Genomic DNA, 18,858 nt, shown 5'->3' on the forward strand with positions numbered 1-18,858 from the left:
TAATACAAAGTCTCGCCGAGGCTATCATCAACCTCAGCTTTGCTTCTCAAGACGAAGACCCTGTGTACAAGCAACGTTGCAGAATGCCGAAGGACGATAGCTTCGGCTTGGTCCAAGTAAAGTAATAAAGGACTAAATAGACATTATTAGCTTTAGTTGCTTATAAATAAGCATTTAAGGGTACAGATGTAATTTTGCTCAGGCTGCGTCTCGTGCCTATAAATAGATGAACAGTAGCCCCGTACTTTTCATGCTGGATTGTATTCACTCTCTCGCATCCACACCTTCGAACAAGCCGAAGGTATCAATGTAATATTAACATTGTTGATATTCATTTCTGTCTTATGGAATATAAGAGCAAAATCAATTAATGAGATACAATTATCATATTTATCCTTTTGCATTCCTATTTGCATATTAAATGATGAAGGTATGTCCTTCTTGACCTTCGTCTAACGGAGCTTTATCTTCATGAGAAGATAATCCTTTGGATGGACGAAGATCCTTAATGTTTAACAATTGTGTTGCCTTGTTGTTGATTCACAGCATCTGAGAACAAGTGACCAACATTGGCGCCCACCTCCGGTGAACTCACTTCCACAATTGCGATAATGACTTCGCAAGGCAACCAAGCTGTGGCACCTTCGTCTATGAAGCTGGTGCTTCCAATCACAGGAGGCTCAAGTTCTGAACCAGCCAATAAGAAGCAGAAGAAGGAAGCACAGAGAAGGATACATCATGTTGGAGTGCAAGGACCCTTCATCAAGTCCAAATGGTCTCATATACCAATCACCTTCTCCCAGGAAGACCTTTAGCTCAAGGATTATCCTCATAATGATGCAATGGTCATATCTTATGTCATCAAGGGGTTCCTGGTCCATAATGTCCTAGTAAACACAGGCAGTGCGGCAGACATCATCTTTGCGAAGGCTTTCAGGCAAATGCAACAGCCGAATGACAAGATACATGATGCAACGCACCCCCTTATGGCTTCGGAGGAAGACAAATTGTGGCGCTCGGCAAGATAACTATGCCGATCACCTTCGGCTATGTTCACAATACAAGGACAGAATAGGTTGTCTTTGGTATTGTCGATATGGAGTATCCCTACAATGCAATTATTGGTCGAGGGACGCTGAACGCCTTCAAACCAATACTCCACCCAGCATATATTTGCATGAAGATACCTTCTCACCAAGGGCCTATCGTTGTGCATGGAAGCCAAGAGGTTGCTAGGAGAGCTGAAGGGAATTGGACGGATTTGAAAGCCATCCATAATATAGACGAAGTCGAAGCTGATCAACAATTCAAGCATAAAAGAGAAAAAGCTGCTTCAGTAGATCAACCAAAGCCCATGCTTTTGTGCGAAGACATAGCCGAGCAGAAGGTACTGTTGGGATCCCAATTATCTGATGAACAAGAGAAGACTTTGTTGAAATTCCTGTTCAACAACAAGGATGTTTTTGCTTGGTCAGCCAATGATCTATGTGGTGTCTGAAAGTCGCCTAGAGGGGGGGGGGTGAATAGGGCGAATCTGAAATTTATAAACTTAAGCACAACTACAAGCCAGGTTAGCGTTAGAAATATAAACGAGTCCGAAAGAGAGGGCACAAAACAAATCGTGAGCAAATAAAGAGTGAGACACGATGATTTGTTTTACCGAGGTTTGGTTCTTGCAAACCTACTCCCCGTTGAGGTGGTCAGGAAGACCGGATCTCTTTCAACCCTTTCCCTCTCTCAAACGGTCACTTAGACCGAGTGAGCTTCTCTTCTCAATCAAACGGAACACAAAGTTCCCACAAGTACCACCACACAATTGGTGTCTCTTGCCTTGGTTACAATTGAGTTTGATCGCAAGAAAGAATGAGAAAGAAAAGAAGCAATCCAAGCGCAAGAGCTCAAATGAACACAAATGTCGCTCTCTCTAGTCACTATTTGATTTGGAGTGATTCCAGACTTGGGAGAGGATTTGATCTCTTTGATTGTGTCTAGAATTGAATGATATAGCTCTTGTAATGTGTTGAAGGTGGAAAACTTGGATACAATTGAATGTGGGGTGGTTGGGGTATTTATAGCCCCAACCACCAAAAAGTGGTCGTTGGAAGACTGCTGTCGCATGGCGCACCAGACAGTCCGGTGCGCCAGCCACGTCATTCGGCCGTTAGGGTTCGACCGTTGGAGCTCTGACTGGTGGGGCCTCTGGGCTGTCCGGTGGTGCACCGGACAGGTCCTGTAGACTGTCTGGTGCGCCAACTGCGCGTGCTCTGACTCTGGTGTGCATTGTAGCGCATTGAATGAGGTTGCAGTCGACCGTTGGCGCGAAGTAGCCGTTGCTCCGCTGGCACACCGGACAGTCCAGTGTGACACCGGACACTGTCAGGTGCTTCACCGGACAGTCCGGTGAATTATAGCGGAGCGGCATCCCATTTTCCCGAAGGTGGCAAGTTTAGCTTCGAGTTCCCTGGTGCACCGGACACTGTCCAGTGCGCCAGACCAGGGTGCCTTTTGGGATGTCTTTAGCTCTCTTTGTTTGAACCCTTTCTGGGTCTTTTTATTGGCTTATTGTGAACCTTTGGCACCTGTAAAACTTATAGACTAGAGCAAACTAGTTAGTCCAATTATTTGTGTTGGGCAATTCAACCACCAAAATCAATTAGGAAAAAGGTGTAAGCCTAATTCCCTTTCAATCTCCCCCTTTTTGGTGATTGATGCCAACACACACCAAAGCAAATATAGAAGTGCATAAATGAACTAGTTTGCAGAATGTAAGTGCATAGGTTACTTAGAATTGAACCAATAAATTCTCATAAGATATGCATGAATTATTTCTTTATATTTTTAACATTTTGGACCACGCTTGCACCAACTGTTTTGTTTTGCAAATCCTTTTGTAAATTCTTTTCAAAGTCTTTTTGCAAATAGTCAAAGGTAAATGAATAAGATTTAGAGAAGCATTTTTCAAGATTCGAAATTTTCTCCCCCTGTTTTAAATGCTTTTCCTTTGACTAAACAAAACTCCCTCTTAGTGAAATCCTCCTCTTAGTGTTCAAGAGGGTTTTGCAATTTTCGAAGATACTACTTTCTCCCCCTTTTGAACACAATAAGTGTCGGGGACCATAATTAAGGGTACCCCCAAGACTCCTAATCTCAGCTGGTAACCCCCATCAGCACAAAGCTGCAAAGGCCTGATGGGCGCAATTCAGGTCAAGGCTCCGTCCACTCAAGGGACACGATCTTGCCTCGCCCGAGCCCAGCCTCGGGCGAAGACAGCCGACCCAGGAGGATTCACGTTGTAACACCCCGTCCAATCCCTGGACCGGCGGTACTTACTCTTGGCAGCTCTCTAGGATCATATATTGTCCCCACAGACCAACACGAGTCTTTTGTGCGCACTTTGTCCTCACTCATGCGCACCCGAGAAAACTTCCCGGTCGGTCACCCATCCCAAATTGCTCCAAGTCAAGCACGCTTAACTTGGAGGTTCTTTCGAGATAGGCTTCCAAAAAAGAAGATGCACCTTGTTGGTATGATTACACTATTAATTCTATTAAGCCTTGGGCCAGGACATCCCATCCCAGGGGCCAGGATATCACAATCCACCCCCCTTAGAAGACCGACGTCCTCGTCGGTCAACCCCAATCCAGGAACCTCCCCTCTTGGCCACGTCTGTATGTCTAGTGTCGTCATATGCCATGCCATGTGACCACTCCAGGCCCACATGTGCCATGCGCCATATACCCGAACCCCCTAGCCCACACACGCCCGTGAAACCGCGAGGGTCGGCTCTGATACCACTTGTAACACCCCGTCCAATCCCTGGACCGGCGGTACTTACTCCTGGCAGCTCTCTAGGATCATATATTGTCCCCACAGACCAACACGAGTCTTTTGTGCGCACTTTGTCCTCACTCATGCGCACCCGAGAAAACTTCCCGGTCGGTCACCCATCCCAAATTGCTCCAAGCCAAGCACGCTTAACTTGGAGGTTCTTTCGAGATAGGCTTCCGAAAAAGAAGATGCACCTTGTTGGTATGATTACACTATTAATTCTATTAAGCCTTGGGCCAGGACATCCCATCCCAGGGGCCAGGATATCACACACGTCTCGCCCGAGGGTCCCCTCAAGCGACGGGCACACCTTCGACTCGCCCGAGGCCCAGCTCAGGCAGGCTTCGCGGAGAAGCAACCTTGGCCAGATCGCCTCGCCAGCCGACTGGATCGCAGGAGCATTCAATTCAAGGATCGACTGACACCTTATCCTGACGTGCGCTCCTCAGTCGACAAGGCCGAAGTGACCGCAGTCACTTTGCCCCTCCACTGACTGACCTGACAGGAAAACAGCACCGCCTGCCCTGCTCCGACTGCTGTGCCACCCGCCAGGGTGAGACTGACAGCAGCCAAGTCCAGCCTCAGGTGCCATAGGAAGCCCCGCCTCGCCCGACCCTAGGGCTCAGACTCAACCTCGACCCCGGAAGACGGTCTCCGCCTCGCCCAACCCCAGGGCTCGGACTCAGCCTCGACCTCGGACGACGGTCTCTGCCTCGCCTGACCCCAGGGCTCGGACTCAGCCTCGACCTCGGAGGAATCACCGCCTCGCCCGACCTTGGGCTCGAACCGACCACGCTACATGGGGGGCCATCATTACCCTACCCCTAGCAAGCTCAGGCTACGGGGAACAAGACCGGCGTCCCATCTGGCTCACCCCGGTAAACAAGTAATGATGGCACCCTGCGTGCTCCATGACGACGACAGTTCTCAGCCCCTTATGGAAGCAAGGAGACGTCAGCAAGGATCCGACAGCACCCGATAGCTGTGCTTCCACAGGGCTCAAGCGCTCCTCCGACGGCCACGACATCACATGAACAGGGCAGCAACACCTCTCCAACAGCCACGTTGGCATGTACATAGGACTCTGGCATCCCTCTGCTAGACACGTTAGCATATTGCTACACCTCCCATTGTACACCTGGGCCTTCTCCTTACATCTATAAAAGGAAGGTCCAGGGCCCTCGTACGAGAAGGTGGCCGCGCGGGAGGACGGGCTAACGCACAGGCTCTCTCTCCCTCGCGAACGCTTGTAACCCCCTACTGCAAGCACATCCGCCCTGGGCGCAGGACAACACGAGGCCGCGATTCCCCTTATTGTTTCCCCCTTGTGTTCCATCTCGCGCCGACCCATCTGGGCTGGGACACGCAGCGACAATTTACTCGTCGGTCCAGGGACCCCCCGGGTCGAAACGCCGACAGTTGGCGCGCCAGGTAGGGGCCTGCTGCGTGTTGACGAACAACTTCCCGTCAAGCTCCAGATGGGTAGTCTCCAGCAACCTCTCCAACCTAGGACGCTGCTCCGTTTCGGGAGTCTTGAGTTCATGTCCCTCGACGGCAGCTATGACATGATACTCCTTCCTCCACCGCGCGACAACGACAATGGCGGCCGTCGGCCCGCCCGTCGGCGGCAGAATCGACGACGTCTTCCCCACGTGGTGGAAGAGCAACATCCGGGTCTGTCCCATCACCTTCCCCGCCGACGGAGGAGGAGGCGGGGCAGCCATGGCCAAGCAGGAGGCGGCACCTCGTCGGCTGTCGAGCGAGTCGACGGCGCCGGCGCCCCAGCGAGGGACACGTCGGGCGTTGACCTCGCGTCTAAGACAAAGACGAGCGTCATTTCCCGCAACACGCCAACCCCAAGCAGACGGACGACGCCAGCACGCTCGCGAAGGGCTTGCTGGGCGTTAGCCTCGTACCTGAGATAACGGTGCAGTCCGTCCCCGACGCGACTTCGTCACCATCCGTCGATCAAGAGGTACTGTCTGTTTCCCATCCTGTGCCTTTTAGATTCAGCTTCGACCCACCGAGCGATCCCGCTTCGGTGGACGCTTTCATAAAGGCATATCCAAACCTTCTGGGGTACCATATGTGGTCAACCTGGGACCGACTGACGACCGTCTCGACCTACGCCCTCCCCCGGGTTCCGAGGAAGATGACGAGCCTGACTCTGGTTGGGATTTCTCCGGGCTCGGTGACCCCAGTGCCATGCGGGACTTCATGACCGCACGTGACTACTGCCTCTCCGATTGCTCCGATGATGGCCACAGCCTTGACGACGAGGACTGTGGCCCAAGTCGCGAATGTTTCCACGTCGATCTAGGGGGTCTCGACGAAGGCAACCACCTTGGTATGCTGGAGGACAGCGATCCCCTAGGCCTGCGCCTCGCGTTGACATCCTTCGGGAGCTAGCTGTGGTCCCAGTCCCTGCAGGGGGTCAGGACGCACAGCTCGAGCAAATCCGCGAGATGCAGGCCAGGCTCGATGAGGAAGCAGGACAACTTGTGCAGCTCCGGCAAAATATCGGGCAGGAGTGGGCAGGCCGAGCACCGGCCGGAGAAGCGCGTCATCTGGCCCAGGACGTCCAGCACCGCATCACCGACGATGCCAGGGCAAGGCTGCCCTCGGCTTCAAGTGGGGTCGGCCAGAACCTGGCTGCAGCAGCAATACTACTCCGAGCGATGCCGGAACCATCCACCACCGAGGGGCGGCGTATCCAGGGAGAGCTCAAGAATCTCCTGGAAGATGCCACGGTCTGACGGGCCGAAAGCTCTACCTCCCGAAGGCAGGGGTACCCCCCGGAGCATCGCGCCGCGACTTCACGATTCATGCAGGAAGCCTCGGTCCACACCGGGCACACGCGGAACACAGCGCCTGTGGCCCTGGGTCGCCTCGGCAACGAGCACCACCGCCGCGACCGTCGGGCCCACCTCGACGAGAAGGTGCGCCGAGGCTACCACCCCAGGCGTGGGGGACGCTACGACAGCGGGGAGGATCGGAGCCCCTCGCCAGAACCACCCGGTCCGCAAGCTTTCAGTCGGGCCATACGACGGGCGCCGTTCCTGACCCGGTTCCGAACCCCGACTACCATCACCAAGTACTAGGGGGAGACAAAGCCCGAACTGTGGCTCGCGGACTACCGGCTGGCCTGCCAGCTGGGTGGAACGGACGATGACAACCTCATCATCTGCAACCTTCCACTGTTCCTCTCCGACGCCGCCCAAGCCTGGCTGGAACATCTGCCTCCTGCGCAGATCTCCAACTGGGACAACCTGGTCAAAGCCTTCGCCGGCAACTTCTAGGGCACATACGTGCGCCCTGGGAACTCCTGGGATCTCCGAAGCTGTCGCCAGCTACCGGGAGAGTCCCTGCAGGACTACATCTGGCGATTTTCGAAGCAGCGCACCGAGCTGCCCAACATCACCGACTCGGATGTCATCGGCGCGTTCCTAGCTCGCCGGCACCACTTACCGCGACCTAGTGAGCAAGCTGGGTCGCAAGACTCCCACCAGGGCGAGCGAGCTGATGGACATCGCCACCAAGTTCGCCTCTGGTCAAGAGGCGGTCGAGGCCATCTTCCGGAAGGACAAGCAGCCTCAGGGGCGCCAGCCGGAAGACATCCCCGAGGCGTCCGCTCAGCGTGGCGCGAGGAAGAAGGGCAAGAAGAAATCGCAAGCAAAACATGACGCCGCCGACGCAGACCTTGTCGCCGCCGCCGAGCACAGGAACCCTCGGAAGCCTCCCGGAGGCGCGAACCTGTTCGACAAGATGCTCAAGGAGTCGTGCCCCTATCATCAGGGTCCCGTCAAGCACACCCTTGAGGAGTGCGTCATGCTTCGGCGCTACTTCCACAAGGCCGGGCCCCTGGCGGAAGGTGGCAGAGCCCACAACAACGACAAGAAAGAGGATCACAAGGCAGAGGAGTTCCCCGAGGTCCACGACTGCTTCATGATCTACGGTGGGCAAGTGGCGAACGCCTCGGCTCGGCACCGCAAGCAAGAGCGCCAGGAGGTCTGCTCGGTGAAGGTGGCGGCGCCAGTCTACCTAGACTGGTCCGACAAGCCCATCACCTTCGACCAGGGCGACCACCCCGACCGCGTGTCGAGCCCGAGAAAGTACCCGCTCGCTGTCGATCCCGTCATCGACAACGTCAGGCTTACCAAGGTCCTCATGGACGGAGGCAGCAGCCTCAACATCATCTACGCCGAGACCCTCGGGCTCCTGAAGATCGATCTGTCCACGATCCGGGTCGGCGCGGCGCCCTTTCACGGGATCATCCCCGGGAAACGTGTCCAACCCCTTGGGCAACTCGATCTGCCCGTCTGCTTCGGGACTCCCTACAACTTCCGAAAGGAAACCCTCACGTTCGAGGTGGTCAGGTTCCGAGGAACCTACCACGCAGTGCTGGGGAGACCATGCTACGCCAAGTTCATGGTCGTCCCCAACTACACCTACCTCAAGCTCAAGATGTCGGGCCCCAATGGGGTCATCACCGTCGGCTCCACGTACCGACACGCGTACGAATGCGACGTGGAGTGCGTGGAGTACGCCGAGGCCCTCACCGAATCCGAGGCCCTCATCGCTGTAATACACAAATTTGTATACACAGAATAATAGAGAGATAGCCTCAATTTCCTGTGCCTCATTTGCATCATAAAAAGAGCATACACAAAATTTAGAGATGAATTAAAACAAACGATAAAAATAATAATAATAATAATATGCCTCATGTTGGAGTTTTTGTTTGCTTGTGCAATAAAATAATAACAATAATAATCCTAGTAGAAATTAAACAATGAATTGAGATGAAGTTGAATCCTAAATTGAGAATTAGGGGTTTGAAATAAAGAAGGAAAGAGGAAATACTATAAAATACAAAATAAATTCCACACTAGTATGTTCAAGATGAGTACTTAATTTGAGAACAAATTATGCTGCAAAATAAATTTGAATTCAAATACTAGAATTGAAAATGAAAAAGAGAAAACAAAAGGAAAAAAAAAAGGGAAGGAAATTAGGAAAACCTCGTTTTGGGCCCAACTCCCTCGCAGCCCATCCCCAACCTCCTGGCGCGGCCCATCTGGCCATTAACCTCCTCGCAGCCCGTTTCCCCCTTCCACCACGCGCGTGGCCGGCTGACGTGCGGGGCCCGCTGGAAGCCGCTTATCGCGCGCACGCTTGATTCTTCGCTGACTACAGGGACCCATTGGTCAGCTGTCTCTTCCTCGCGACGCACCCGAACGGAGTTTGGGGATCTTCTAGCTAAAATCGCAGGCCGAGCGCACCCATTCCCTGGCTATTCCTCCTGCCGAATTTCTCGCCCAGAAGTCTGTGCGTGCTCGGAAACTCAGACACTGCATTGTGGGTTCTGTTGCACAGGATCGTCGGACTCCCCGCGGACTTCGCATGCGAGCAATAGAACGACGCTGCATCCGCGTCGCCTTCGCCGTGATTGTCGCTAGGGTAGTTGAACTCGCCAGGGATTTAAGTCGTGTCGCACCCGCTCGCCGTGCGACCGCGCCTAGGCAATTAGCCACTGGATCATGGGGCCCATGTCCCTGCTCGTCGAGCTGGCACCATGGCCGCAACAACCTCCGCCGGACTGCGCGAAGAAATCGGCTCCTCAACTGCCCCGCTTCGGTTGAATGTGACTATATGAACCCGGCCGCCGCACATGGTCGTACCTCGTGGGCTGGAACGCATTGGGAGCTCGGCGGCCGCGCGTAATTTGCGCCGCGGGGTCATCACCGTCGCCACCTCGTGGTCGGCCATCCCCGATACCTCAAGTCGGCTGGTGAGTCCCTCCATTAACCGCTCTAGGTGTACGCTTTCTTTTGCGCTCGTCTTAGCTCCGAATCGAACTCCTGTGCTCCGTTAATTGTTCGTAGGGGGCTAGAAATCCACCGCGGGCCGTGGGTGGGTGCAGCCAACGGGTTGCCGGTGGTGTGAGGGTCCCCACCGCATTGGCTATGGCCTAGGGTAACCCGTACGCTAGAGGGAATGGGAATCTGTGCATCCACACCGCTTGCGGGATTCTCTGGTGGACTCTCCGCCGTGAAGTCATGGCGGCGCCGTCGTCGTCTGTTTTGGTTGGGGGAGAAACACTTCGGCCATTGATTGTCCTCTGAACGGCTGAGATTAGACAGTGGGATACCCTTTCACGTGAGCGAATCTGGGTCGTTGCGGGGGAATCGAACGAAGGAGACCTGATCTAGATTTCATTAAACTACGATCGTCGGATCGGGATCCAGGGACCATGGTTGCATACCGATTCGCAGCCGCGCTGATCTAATATGAATCGTTCGCATCTAATCTGAGATAACGGTGCAGTCCGTCCCCGACGCGACTTCGTCACCATCCGTCGATCAAGAGGTACTGTCTGTTTCCCATCCTGTGCCTTTTAGATTCAGCTTCGACCCACCGAGCGATCCCGCTTCGGTGGACGCTTTCATAAAGGCATATCCAAACCTTCTGGGGTACCATATGTGGTCAACCTGGGACCGACTGACGACCGTCTCGACCTACGCCCTCCCCCGGGTTCCGAGGAAGATGACGAGCCCGACTCTGGTTGGGATTTCTCCGGGCTCGGTGACCCCAGTGCCATGCGGGACTTCATGACCGCACGTGACTACTGCCTCTCCGATTGCTCCGATGATGGCCACAGCCTTGACGACGAGGACTGTGGCCCAAGTCACGAATGTTTCCACGTCGATCTAGGGGGTCTCGACGAAGGCAACCACCTTGGTATGCTGGAGGACAGCGATCCCCTAGGCCTGCGCCTCGCGTTGACATCCTTCGGGAGCTAGCTGTGGTCCCAGTCCCTGCAGGGGGTTAGGACGCACAGCTCGAGCAAATCCGCGAGATGCAGGCCAGGCTCGATGAGGAAGCAGGACAACTTGTGCAGCTCCGGCAAAATATCGGGCAGGAGTGGGCAGGCCGAGCACCGGCCGGAGAAGCGCGTCATCTGGCCCAGGACGTCCAGCACCGCATCACCGACGATGCCAGGGCAAGGCTGCCCTCGGCTTCCAGTGGGGTCGGCCAGAACCTGGCTGCAGCAGCAATACTACTCCGAGCGATGCCGGAACCATCCACCACCGAGGGGCGGCGTATCCAGGGAGAGCTCAAGAATCTCCTGGAAGATGCCGCGGTCTGACGTGCCGAAAGCTCTACCTCCCGAAGGCAGGGGTACCCCCCGGAGCATCACGCCGCGACTTCACGATTCATGCAGGAAGCCTCGGTCCACACCGGGCACACGCGGAACACAGCGCCTGTGGCCCCGGGTCGCCTCGGCAATGAGCACCACCGCCGCGACCGTCGGGCCCACCTCGACGAGAAGGTGCGCCGAGGCTACCACCCCAGGCGTGGGGGACGCTACGACAGCGGGGAGGATCGGAGCCCCTCGCCAGAACCACCCGGTCCGCAAGCTTTCAGTCGGGCCATACGACGGGCGCCGTTCCTGACCCGGTTCCGAACCCCGACTACCATCACCAAGTACTAGGGGAGACAAAGCCGGAACTATGGCTCGCGGACTACCGGCTGGCCTGCCAGCTGGGTGGAACGGACGATGACAACCTCATCATCCGCAACCTTCCCCTGTTCCTCTCCGACGCCGCCCAAGCCTGGCTGGAACATCTGCCTCCTGCGCAGATCTCCAACTGGGACGACCTGGTCAAAGCCTTCGCCGGCAACTTCTAGGGCACATACGTGCGCCCTGGGAACTCCTGGGATCTCCGAAGCTGTCGCCAGCTACCGGGAGAGTCCCTGCGGGACTACATCTGGCGATTTTCGAAGCAGCGCACCGAGCTGCCCAACATCACCGACTCGGATGTCATCGGCGCGTTCCTAGCTCGCCGGCACCACTTACCGCGACCTAGTGAGCAAGCTGGGTCGCAAGACTCCCACCAGGGCGAGCGAGCTGATGGACATCGCCACCAAGTTCGCCTCTGGTCAAGAGGTGGTCGAGGCCATCTTCCGGAAGGACAAGCAGCCTCAGGGGCGCCAGCCGGAAGACATCCCCGAGGCGTCCGCTCAGCGTGGCGCGAGGAAGAAGGGCAAGAAGAAATCGCAAGCAAAACATGACGCCGCCGACGCAGACCTTGTCGCCGCCGCCGAGCACAGGAACCCTCGGAAGCCTCCCGGAGGCGCGAACCTGTTCGACAAGATGCTCAAGGAGTCGTGCCCCTATCATCAGGGTCCCGTCAAGCACACCCTTGAGGAGTGCGTCATGCTTCGGCGCTACTTCCACAAGGCCGGGCCCCTGGCTGAAGGTGGAAGAGCCCACAACAACGACAAGAAAGAGGATCACAAGGCAGAGGAGTTCCCCGAGGTCCACGACTGCTTCATGATCTACGGTGGGCAAGTGGCGAACGCCTCGGCTCGGCACCGCAAGCAAGAGCGCCAGGAGGTCTGCTCGGTGAAGGTGGCGGCGCCAGTCTACCTAGACTGGTCCGACAAGCCCATCACCTTCGACCAGGGCGACCACCCCGACCGCGTGTCGAGCCCGGGAAAGTACCCGCTCGCTGTCGATCCCGTCATCGGCAACGTCAGGCTTACCAAGGTCCTCATGGACGGAGGCAGCAGCCTCAACATCATCTACGCCGAGACCCTCGGGCTCCTGAAGATCGATCTGTCCACGATCCGGGTCGGCGCGGCGCCCTTTCACGGGATCATCCCCGGGAAACGCGTCCAACCCCTTGGGCAACTCGATCTGCCCGTCTGCTTCGGGACTCCCTACAACTTCCGAAAGGAAACCCTCACGTTCGAGGTGGTCAGGTTCCGAGGAACCTACCACGCAGTGCTGGGGAGACCATGCTACGCCAAGTTCATGGTCGTCCCCAACTACACCTACCTCAAGCTCAAGATGTCGGGCCCCAATGGGGTCATCACCGTCGGCTCCACGTACCGACACGCGTACGAATGCGACGTGGAGTGCGTGGAGTACGCCGAGGCCCTCACCGAATCCGAGGCCCTCATCGCTGTAATACACAAATTTGTATACACAGAATAATAGAGAGATAGCCTCAATTTCCTGTGCCTCATTTGCATCATAAAAAGAGCATACACAAAATTTAGAGATGAATTAAAACAAACGATAAAAATAATAATAATAATAATATGCCTCATGTTGGAGTTTTTGTTTGCTTGTGCAATAAAATAATAACAATAATAATCCTAGTAGAAATAAAACAATGAATTGAGATGAAGTTGAATCCTAAATTGAGAATTAGGGGTTTGAAATAAAGAAGGAAAGAGGAAATACTATAAAATACAAAATAAATTCCACACTAGTATGTTCAAGATGAGTACTTAATTTGAGAACAAATTATGCTGCAAAATAAATTTGAATTCAAATACTAGAATTGAAAATGAAAAAGAGAAAACAAAAGGAAAAAAAGAAAAGGGAAGGAAATTAGGAAAACCTCGTTTTGGGCCCAACTCCCTCGCAGCCCATCCCCAACCTCCTGGCGCGGCCCATCTGGCCATTAACCTCCTCGCAGCCCGTTTCCCCCTTCCACCACGCGCGTGGCCGGCTGACGTGCGGGGCCCGCTGGAAGCCGCTTATCGCGCGCACGCTTGATTCTTCGCTGACTACAGGGACCCATTGGTCAGCTGTCTCTTCCTCGTGACGCACCCGAACGGAGTTTGGGGATCTTCTAGCTAAAATCGCTGGCCGAGCGCACCCATTCCCTAGCTATTCCTCCTGCCGAATTTCTCGCCCAGAAGTCTGTGCGTGCTCGGAAACTCAGACACTGCATTGTGGGTTCTGTTGCACAGGATCGTCGGACTCCCCGCGGACTTCGCATGCGAGCAATAGAACGACGCTGCATCCGCGTCGCCTTCGCCGTGATTGTCGCTAGGGTAGTTGAACTCGCCAGGGATTTAAGTCGTGTCGCACCCGCTCGCCGTGCGACCGCGCCTAGGCACCTAGCCACTGGATCATGGGGCCCATGTCCCTGCTCGTCGAGCTGGCACCATGGCCGCAACAACCTCCGCCGGACTGCGCGAAGAAATCGGCTCCTCAACTGCCCCGCTTCGGTTGAATGTGACTATATGAACCCGGCCGCCGCACATGGTCGTACCTCGTGGGCTGGAACGCATTGGGAGCTCAGCGGCCGCGCGTAATTTGCGCCGCGGGGTCATCACCGTCGCCACCTCGTGGTCGGCCATCCCCGATACCTCAAGTCGGCTGGTGAGTCCCTCCATTAACCGCTCTAGGTGTACGCTTTCTTTTGCGCTCGTCTTAGCTCCGAATCGAACTCCTGTGCTCCGTTAATTGTTCGTAGGGGGCTAGAAATCCACCGCGGGCCGTGGGTGGGTGCAGCCAACGGGTTGCCGGTGGTGTGAGGGTCCCCACCGCATTGGCTATGGCCTGGGGTAACCCGTACGCTAGAGGGAATGGGAATCTGTGCATCCACACCGCTTGCGGGATTCTCTGGTGGACTCTCCGCCGTGAAGTCATGGCGGCGCCGCCGTCGTCTGTTTCGGTTGGGGGAGAAACACTTCGGCCGTTGATTGTCCTCGGAACGGCTGAGATTAGACAGTGGGATACCCTTTCACGTGAGCGAATCTGGGTCGTTGCGGGGGAATCGAACGAAGGAGATCTGATCTAGATTTCATTAAACTACGATCGTCGGATCGGGATCCAGGGACCATGGTTGCATACCGATTCGCAGCCGCGCTGATCTAATCTGAATCGTTCGCATCTAATCCAACGGCCGATATTGACCTGTACCCCTTCAGCCATGTAATCTTGCATAAGAAACCCTGTCTTTATTAGGAATAAACCCGCATACCACATATTCTATTCACTGAGTCTAGGAAATTTTACCCCAGAGACCCTGCATTTCTCTGTTTTTGTCGCGCAGTCCAAACAATTAATAAAATAGGAAAATCAATTTAGAGAATGATTTTTAGTACGAAATTTATTACAGAAACTTGTAAAATTCCTAGAAATTTCATATGAAGTCCAAATCAATCCATTCCAATTTATATAATTTTTTAATATTATTGTTTATCATCTAGTACCACTGTTTTGACATGAAAGTCATATTAGAATTTATATCCCATTTAATCTTGTACAAAACACATAGAATCTTCATAAAATCATAACTCCTCCGTTTTAACTCCGATTTGATCCATTCAGGTTCCGTTAGTCTCTTAGCAACGCATAGATTATTATTATTCCGTTTGTATTTATGTTTGGTGTGATGTTAATTTTATCTGTACCATGTTTGTTTGTATTGCTACGACTTGCGCGAGGGCGCGTGTCATTTGAAAAGCAAGTTGGTACCTGGAATCTCAAGTGCCAGGCAAGTTGTGCCCTTGATCACTTACTTTTCCCAGCCATGTTCTTATTAATTATAATGATCTGCATAGGATAATTTTGATGGGACTCAATAGGTTACCCTAGTTTTGGCTATCTTTATACCTTGTTTACCACTGAAATATTTCTTTGGGTAGTACTTGCTATTGCTTTATGTGGATTTGGATATGAAGATACTTTATTCATAATTACTCTTTTGTTATTACTGTTCATGCTAAGATCATTATGTTAATGGGAACATGGAGCGACCACCCGGGAAAACAGTGCTACCACAAGGGTATAATGGGACGCCCTTGGCTGATTAACTAGGAAAGCTAGTGGAGGTCTTCCTTACCTGAAAGGGGCAAGGGCAGTAGGGGAGTGGTCAGTGTAGGGAGGTCCTTGGTTGATTTTGCTGCGATGGCGGTCAGGCAAGAACCCTGCATTGGAGCTTCCTATAAACTGTAGCGGGATTTCTGAAGCTAGTGGAACTTTGTAAAGGCCTCGTAGTGTTACCCTGCCTCGCCTCCTCGGTAGAGGTGTATGGGATTGGCCATCTCTTGGCAGATGGGTAACATGACTTGTGGGTAAAGATGCGCAACCTCTACAGAGTGTAAAACTGGTATACTAGCCATGCTCACGGTCATGAGCGGCTCGGACCCTCACATGATTAATTTATGGAACTTAAATTTAATTTGACATTTGCATCGCATTTGGGATTATTTTATTATTACTTTTCTTTATTATTATTAAGGTGTGGTATTTACTTACACTTAGTAACTGCTAATAAAATTTTGACCAACTTATAAAAGCAATGCTCAGCTTCAGCCTTTATTCCATTGATCAGCCTTACACTACATGAACTCCCACCTTTGGTGAGTTCATGCACATTATTCCCCACGACTTGTTGAGCTATGAACGTATGTGAGCTCACTCTTGCTGTCTCACACCCCCCCATAGGAGAAGAACAGGTGGTCGAAGAGGAGCCGCCTAACACTGAGGCATTCGACTTGATCTAGGTGGCGTTTCCCAGTCAGCTTTCTGGCGCCAAGGATAGATTTTAGATCCTGCGATATTAGTCTCTTATTTTGTAAGACATCCGCTATGTAATAAAGTACTCTGATTATATTATGACATTTATCTCTATACACTCTGTTATTATATATGTTGTCTTCTTTGGCGCATGTATGAGATGCACCCGGCTTTGTCCCTTAAAACCGGGTGTGACAGAAGTGGTATCAGAGGAAATGTTGACTGTAGGACGAAACCTAGATAGAAATGGACAAAACCCTTATCTACTTACCTTACTCTGATTCATTCTATACTTACCTTACTCTGATTCCTTCTATACTTATCTTGATCCTGTCTCACCTTCTACTGTTCTACTATGATCATTCTTACCTTTTCTACTCTGAGACAAGACAGATTTCACACCTTGGAATCCCTACCCCTATGACATTTTTAAGAGATAGGAAGCCTAAGACAAAATCAAAACTATTTTCTATATTTAAAAATGTTGTTTGATTGTTCTGTTGATAAATGTCTGATTTGCTTCTTTGATTGATTGAGATATTACATATGGGCATCTTAGCATGTACCGCCATAAGGTAATGAATTAGCTTTAGTAGGTGACACACTTAGCTAATAAATCCCACAAAGTAACATGCTTCGTAATCACTGCCTTGTCTACAATCCTTTCTTTCGTCCCCTGTGTTTCTAACCCAAATAGGCTACCCCTATACTGTTAGAAGAGAGCAGTATAGACGTGATCCTTGGTATGTCATGGTTAAGAAAGGCAAAGGCAGTATATACACCACGCTAAGGGAACTGTAGAACTCACCAATTCCAAAGGACAAAGAATTGAAGTTGAAGTTGCAGTAACTACCACCATCAGACTAGTGGCATTCTTAGTCGATGAGAAGTTTGTTGGTGACAACATCCGTGTGGTTAAGGATTTTCTGGATGTCTTTCTAGAGGAGTTACCAGGGATGCCACCAAATAGGGAAGTTGAGTTCGCTATTGATCTCTTACCTGAGACTACTCCTACTCCCAAACGGTCATACAGGATGTCTGTGGAAGAGTTAAAGGGACTGAAGAAGCAGTTAACTGAGTTACAAGAGGCTGGGTACATTCATCCGAGTCTTCACCTTGGGGAGCGCCGGTTCTATATGTACAGAAGAAAGATGGATCGCAAGTGATGTGCGTGGATTATAGGACCCTTAATGGTGTCACTATGAAGAACAAGTATCCATTACCCCACATTGAAGATTTATTTGAGCAGATGAGAGGAGTCAGGGTATTCTCGAAGATTGATCTCCGATCGGGATACCATCAGATGAAGATTAGACCCTCGGATATTCCTAAGACGGCCTTCTCAACTCGATATGGATTATATGAGTTTACCGTTATGTCATTTGGATTAACCAATGCACCAGCTTATTTCATGAATTTGATGAATAAGGTGTTTATGGAGTATTTGGACAGATTCGTCGTGGTTTTCATCGACGATATTCTTATCTATTCGAAGAATGAAAGTGATCATGAACAACATCTAAGATTGGTGCTACAGAAGTTGCGAGACAATCAACTCTATGCAAAGTTCAGCAAGTGCGAGTTTTGGATTGACAAGGTGCCATTCCTTGGACATATTATTTCTAATGGAGGAATAGCAGTGGATCCTGCTAAAGTGAAGGAGATAATGGAGTGGAGAGTGCCCACTATAGTTACTGAGGTCCGGAGTTTCTTGGGACTTGCAGGATATTATCGGAGATTTATGGAAGGTGTTGGGGACTTGTTCTCAAATGCTATGAGTTAAGAACAAGGCAACACAGAAAATGTTAATTTAAAATGTCCTTCGTCCTTCGAAGCATTATTTCCCTTAGGATACAATGATTTTTGGACGAAGGTTATGAAGGACTTACCTTCATAAACATAGCAAACGATGATGTAGAATGGATTATAAAGAATATAAATGATAACATAGATAATTGTATATTATTATTGTGAAGAAACAGAAATAACATTGAATTACAAATGTACCTTCAGCTTGGAAGTATATGAAAGTACAGATGTGGCGCAAAAGCAAATGCCAGATCAGCGTGAACAGTACGGGGGTACTGTTCACCTATTTATAGGCAAAGGACACAGCTCATACAGAATTACATTTATGCCCTTTACATTTGATAATAATTCTATAGTAATCTATCGAGGTCTGAATAGCCTTTTCATCTTTAAGTCGGTTTCATTTTTTGCTACCACGCCGAAGCTTTCCTGCTCACACCTTCGGCACTGTATCAACCTTCGTATTATTCTGGTCTGCTGTGATACCGACTTGAGTCCGAAGATACCTGTTCACACATTATACTCCAGAAATACTATTAAATCCTATTTTTGAGGACCTTCGTAAGCCGAAGGCCCCCAACAGTAGCCCCTCGCAATATTAATTTGTTTAAAATAATAAATTTAGATTGCGACATGGACGAAGGCTTTACGCCGAAGGTCCGAAAAAACACCTTCCCTTTGCTAGAATAGCAACATTCACTGACAAGCGGGGTCTTTTAATTTTCAACGCACTGGGCGTATAAATACAGTCATACCGCAAACTCATTTGGCACGTTCTCTTGCCATCTGCTCCCGCTCACTCAATTTTTAGCTCTTGCGCACTAAAATTTGCTGAGCTTTTAGTTTTAAAGCTTCGGCTTTGAAAACAGTTTTTTAGCGTTTCCGAAGAT

The sequence above is a fragment of the Zea mays genome, chromosome 4 (assembly GCF_902167145.1).
Source record: "Zea mays cultivar B73 chromosome 4, Zm-B73-REFERENCE-NAM-5.0, whole genome shotgun sequence".
NCBI classification, from domain to species: domain Eukaryota; kingdom Viridiplantae; phylum Streptophyta; class Magnoliopsida; order Poales; family Poaceae; genus Zea; species Zea mays.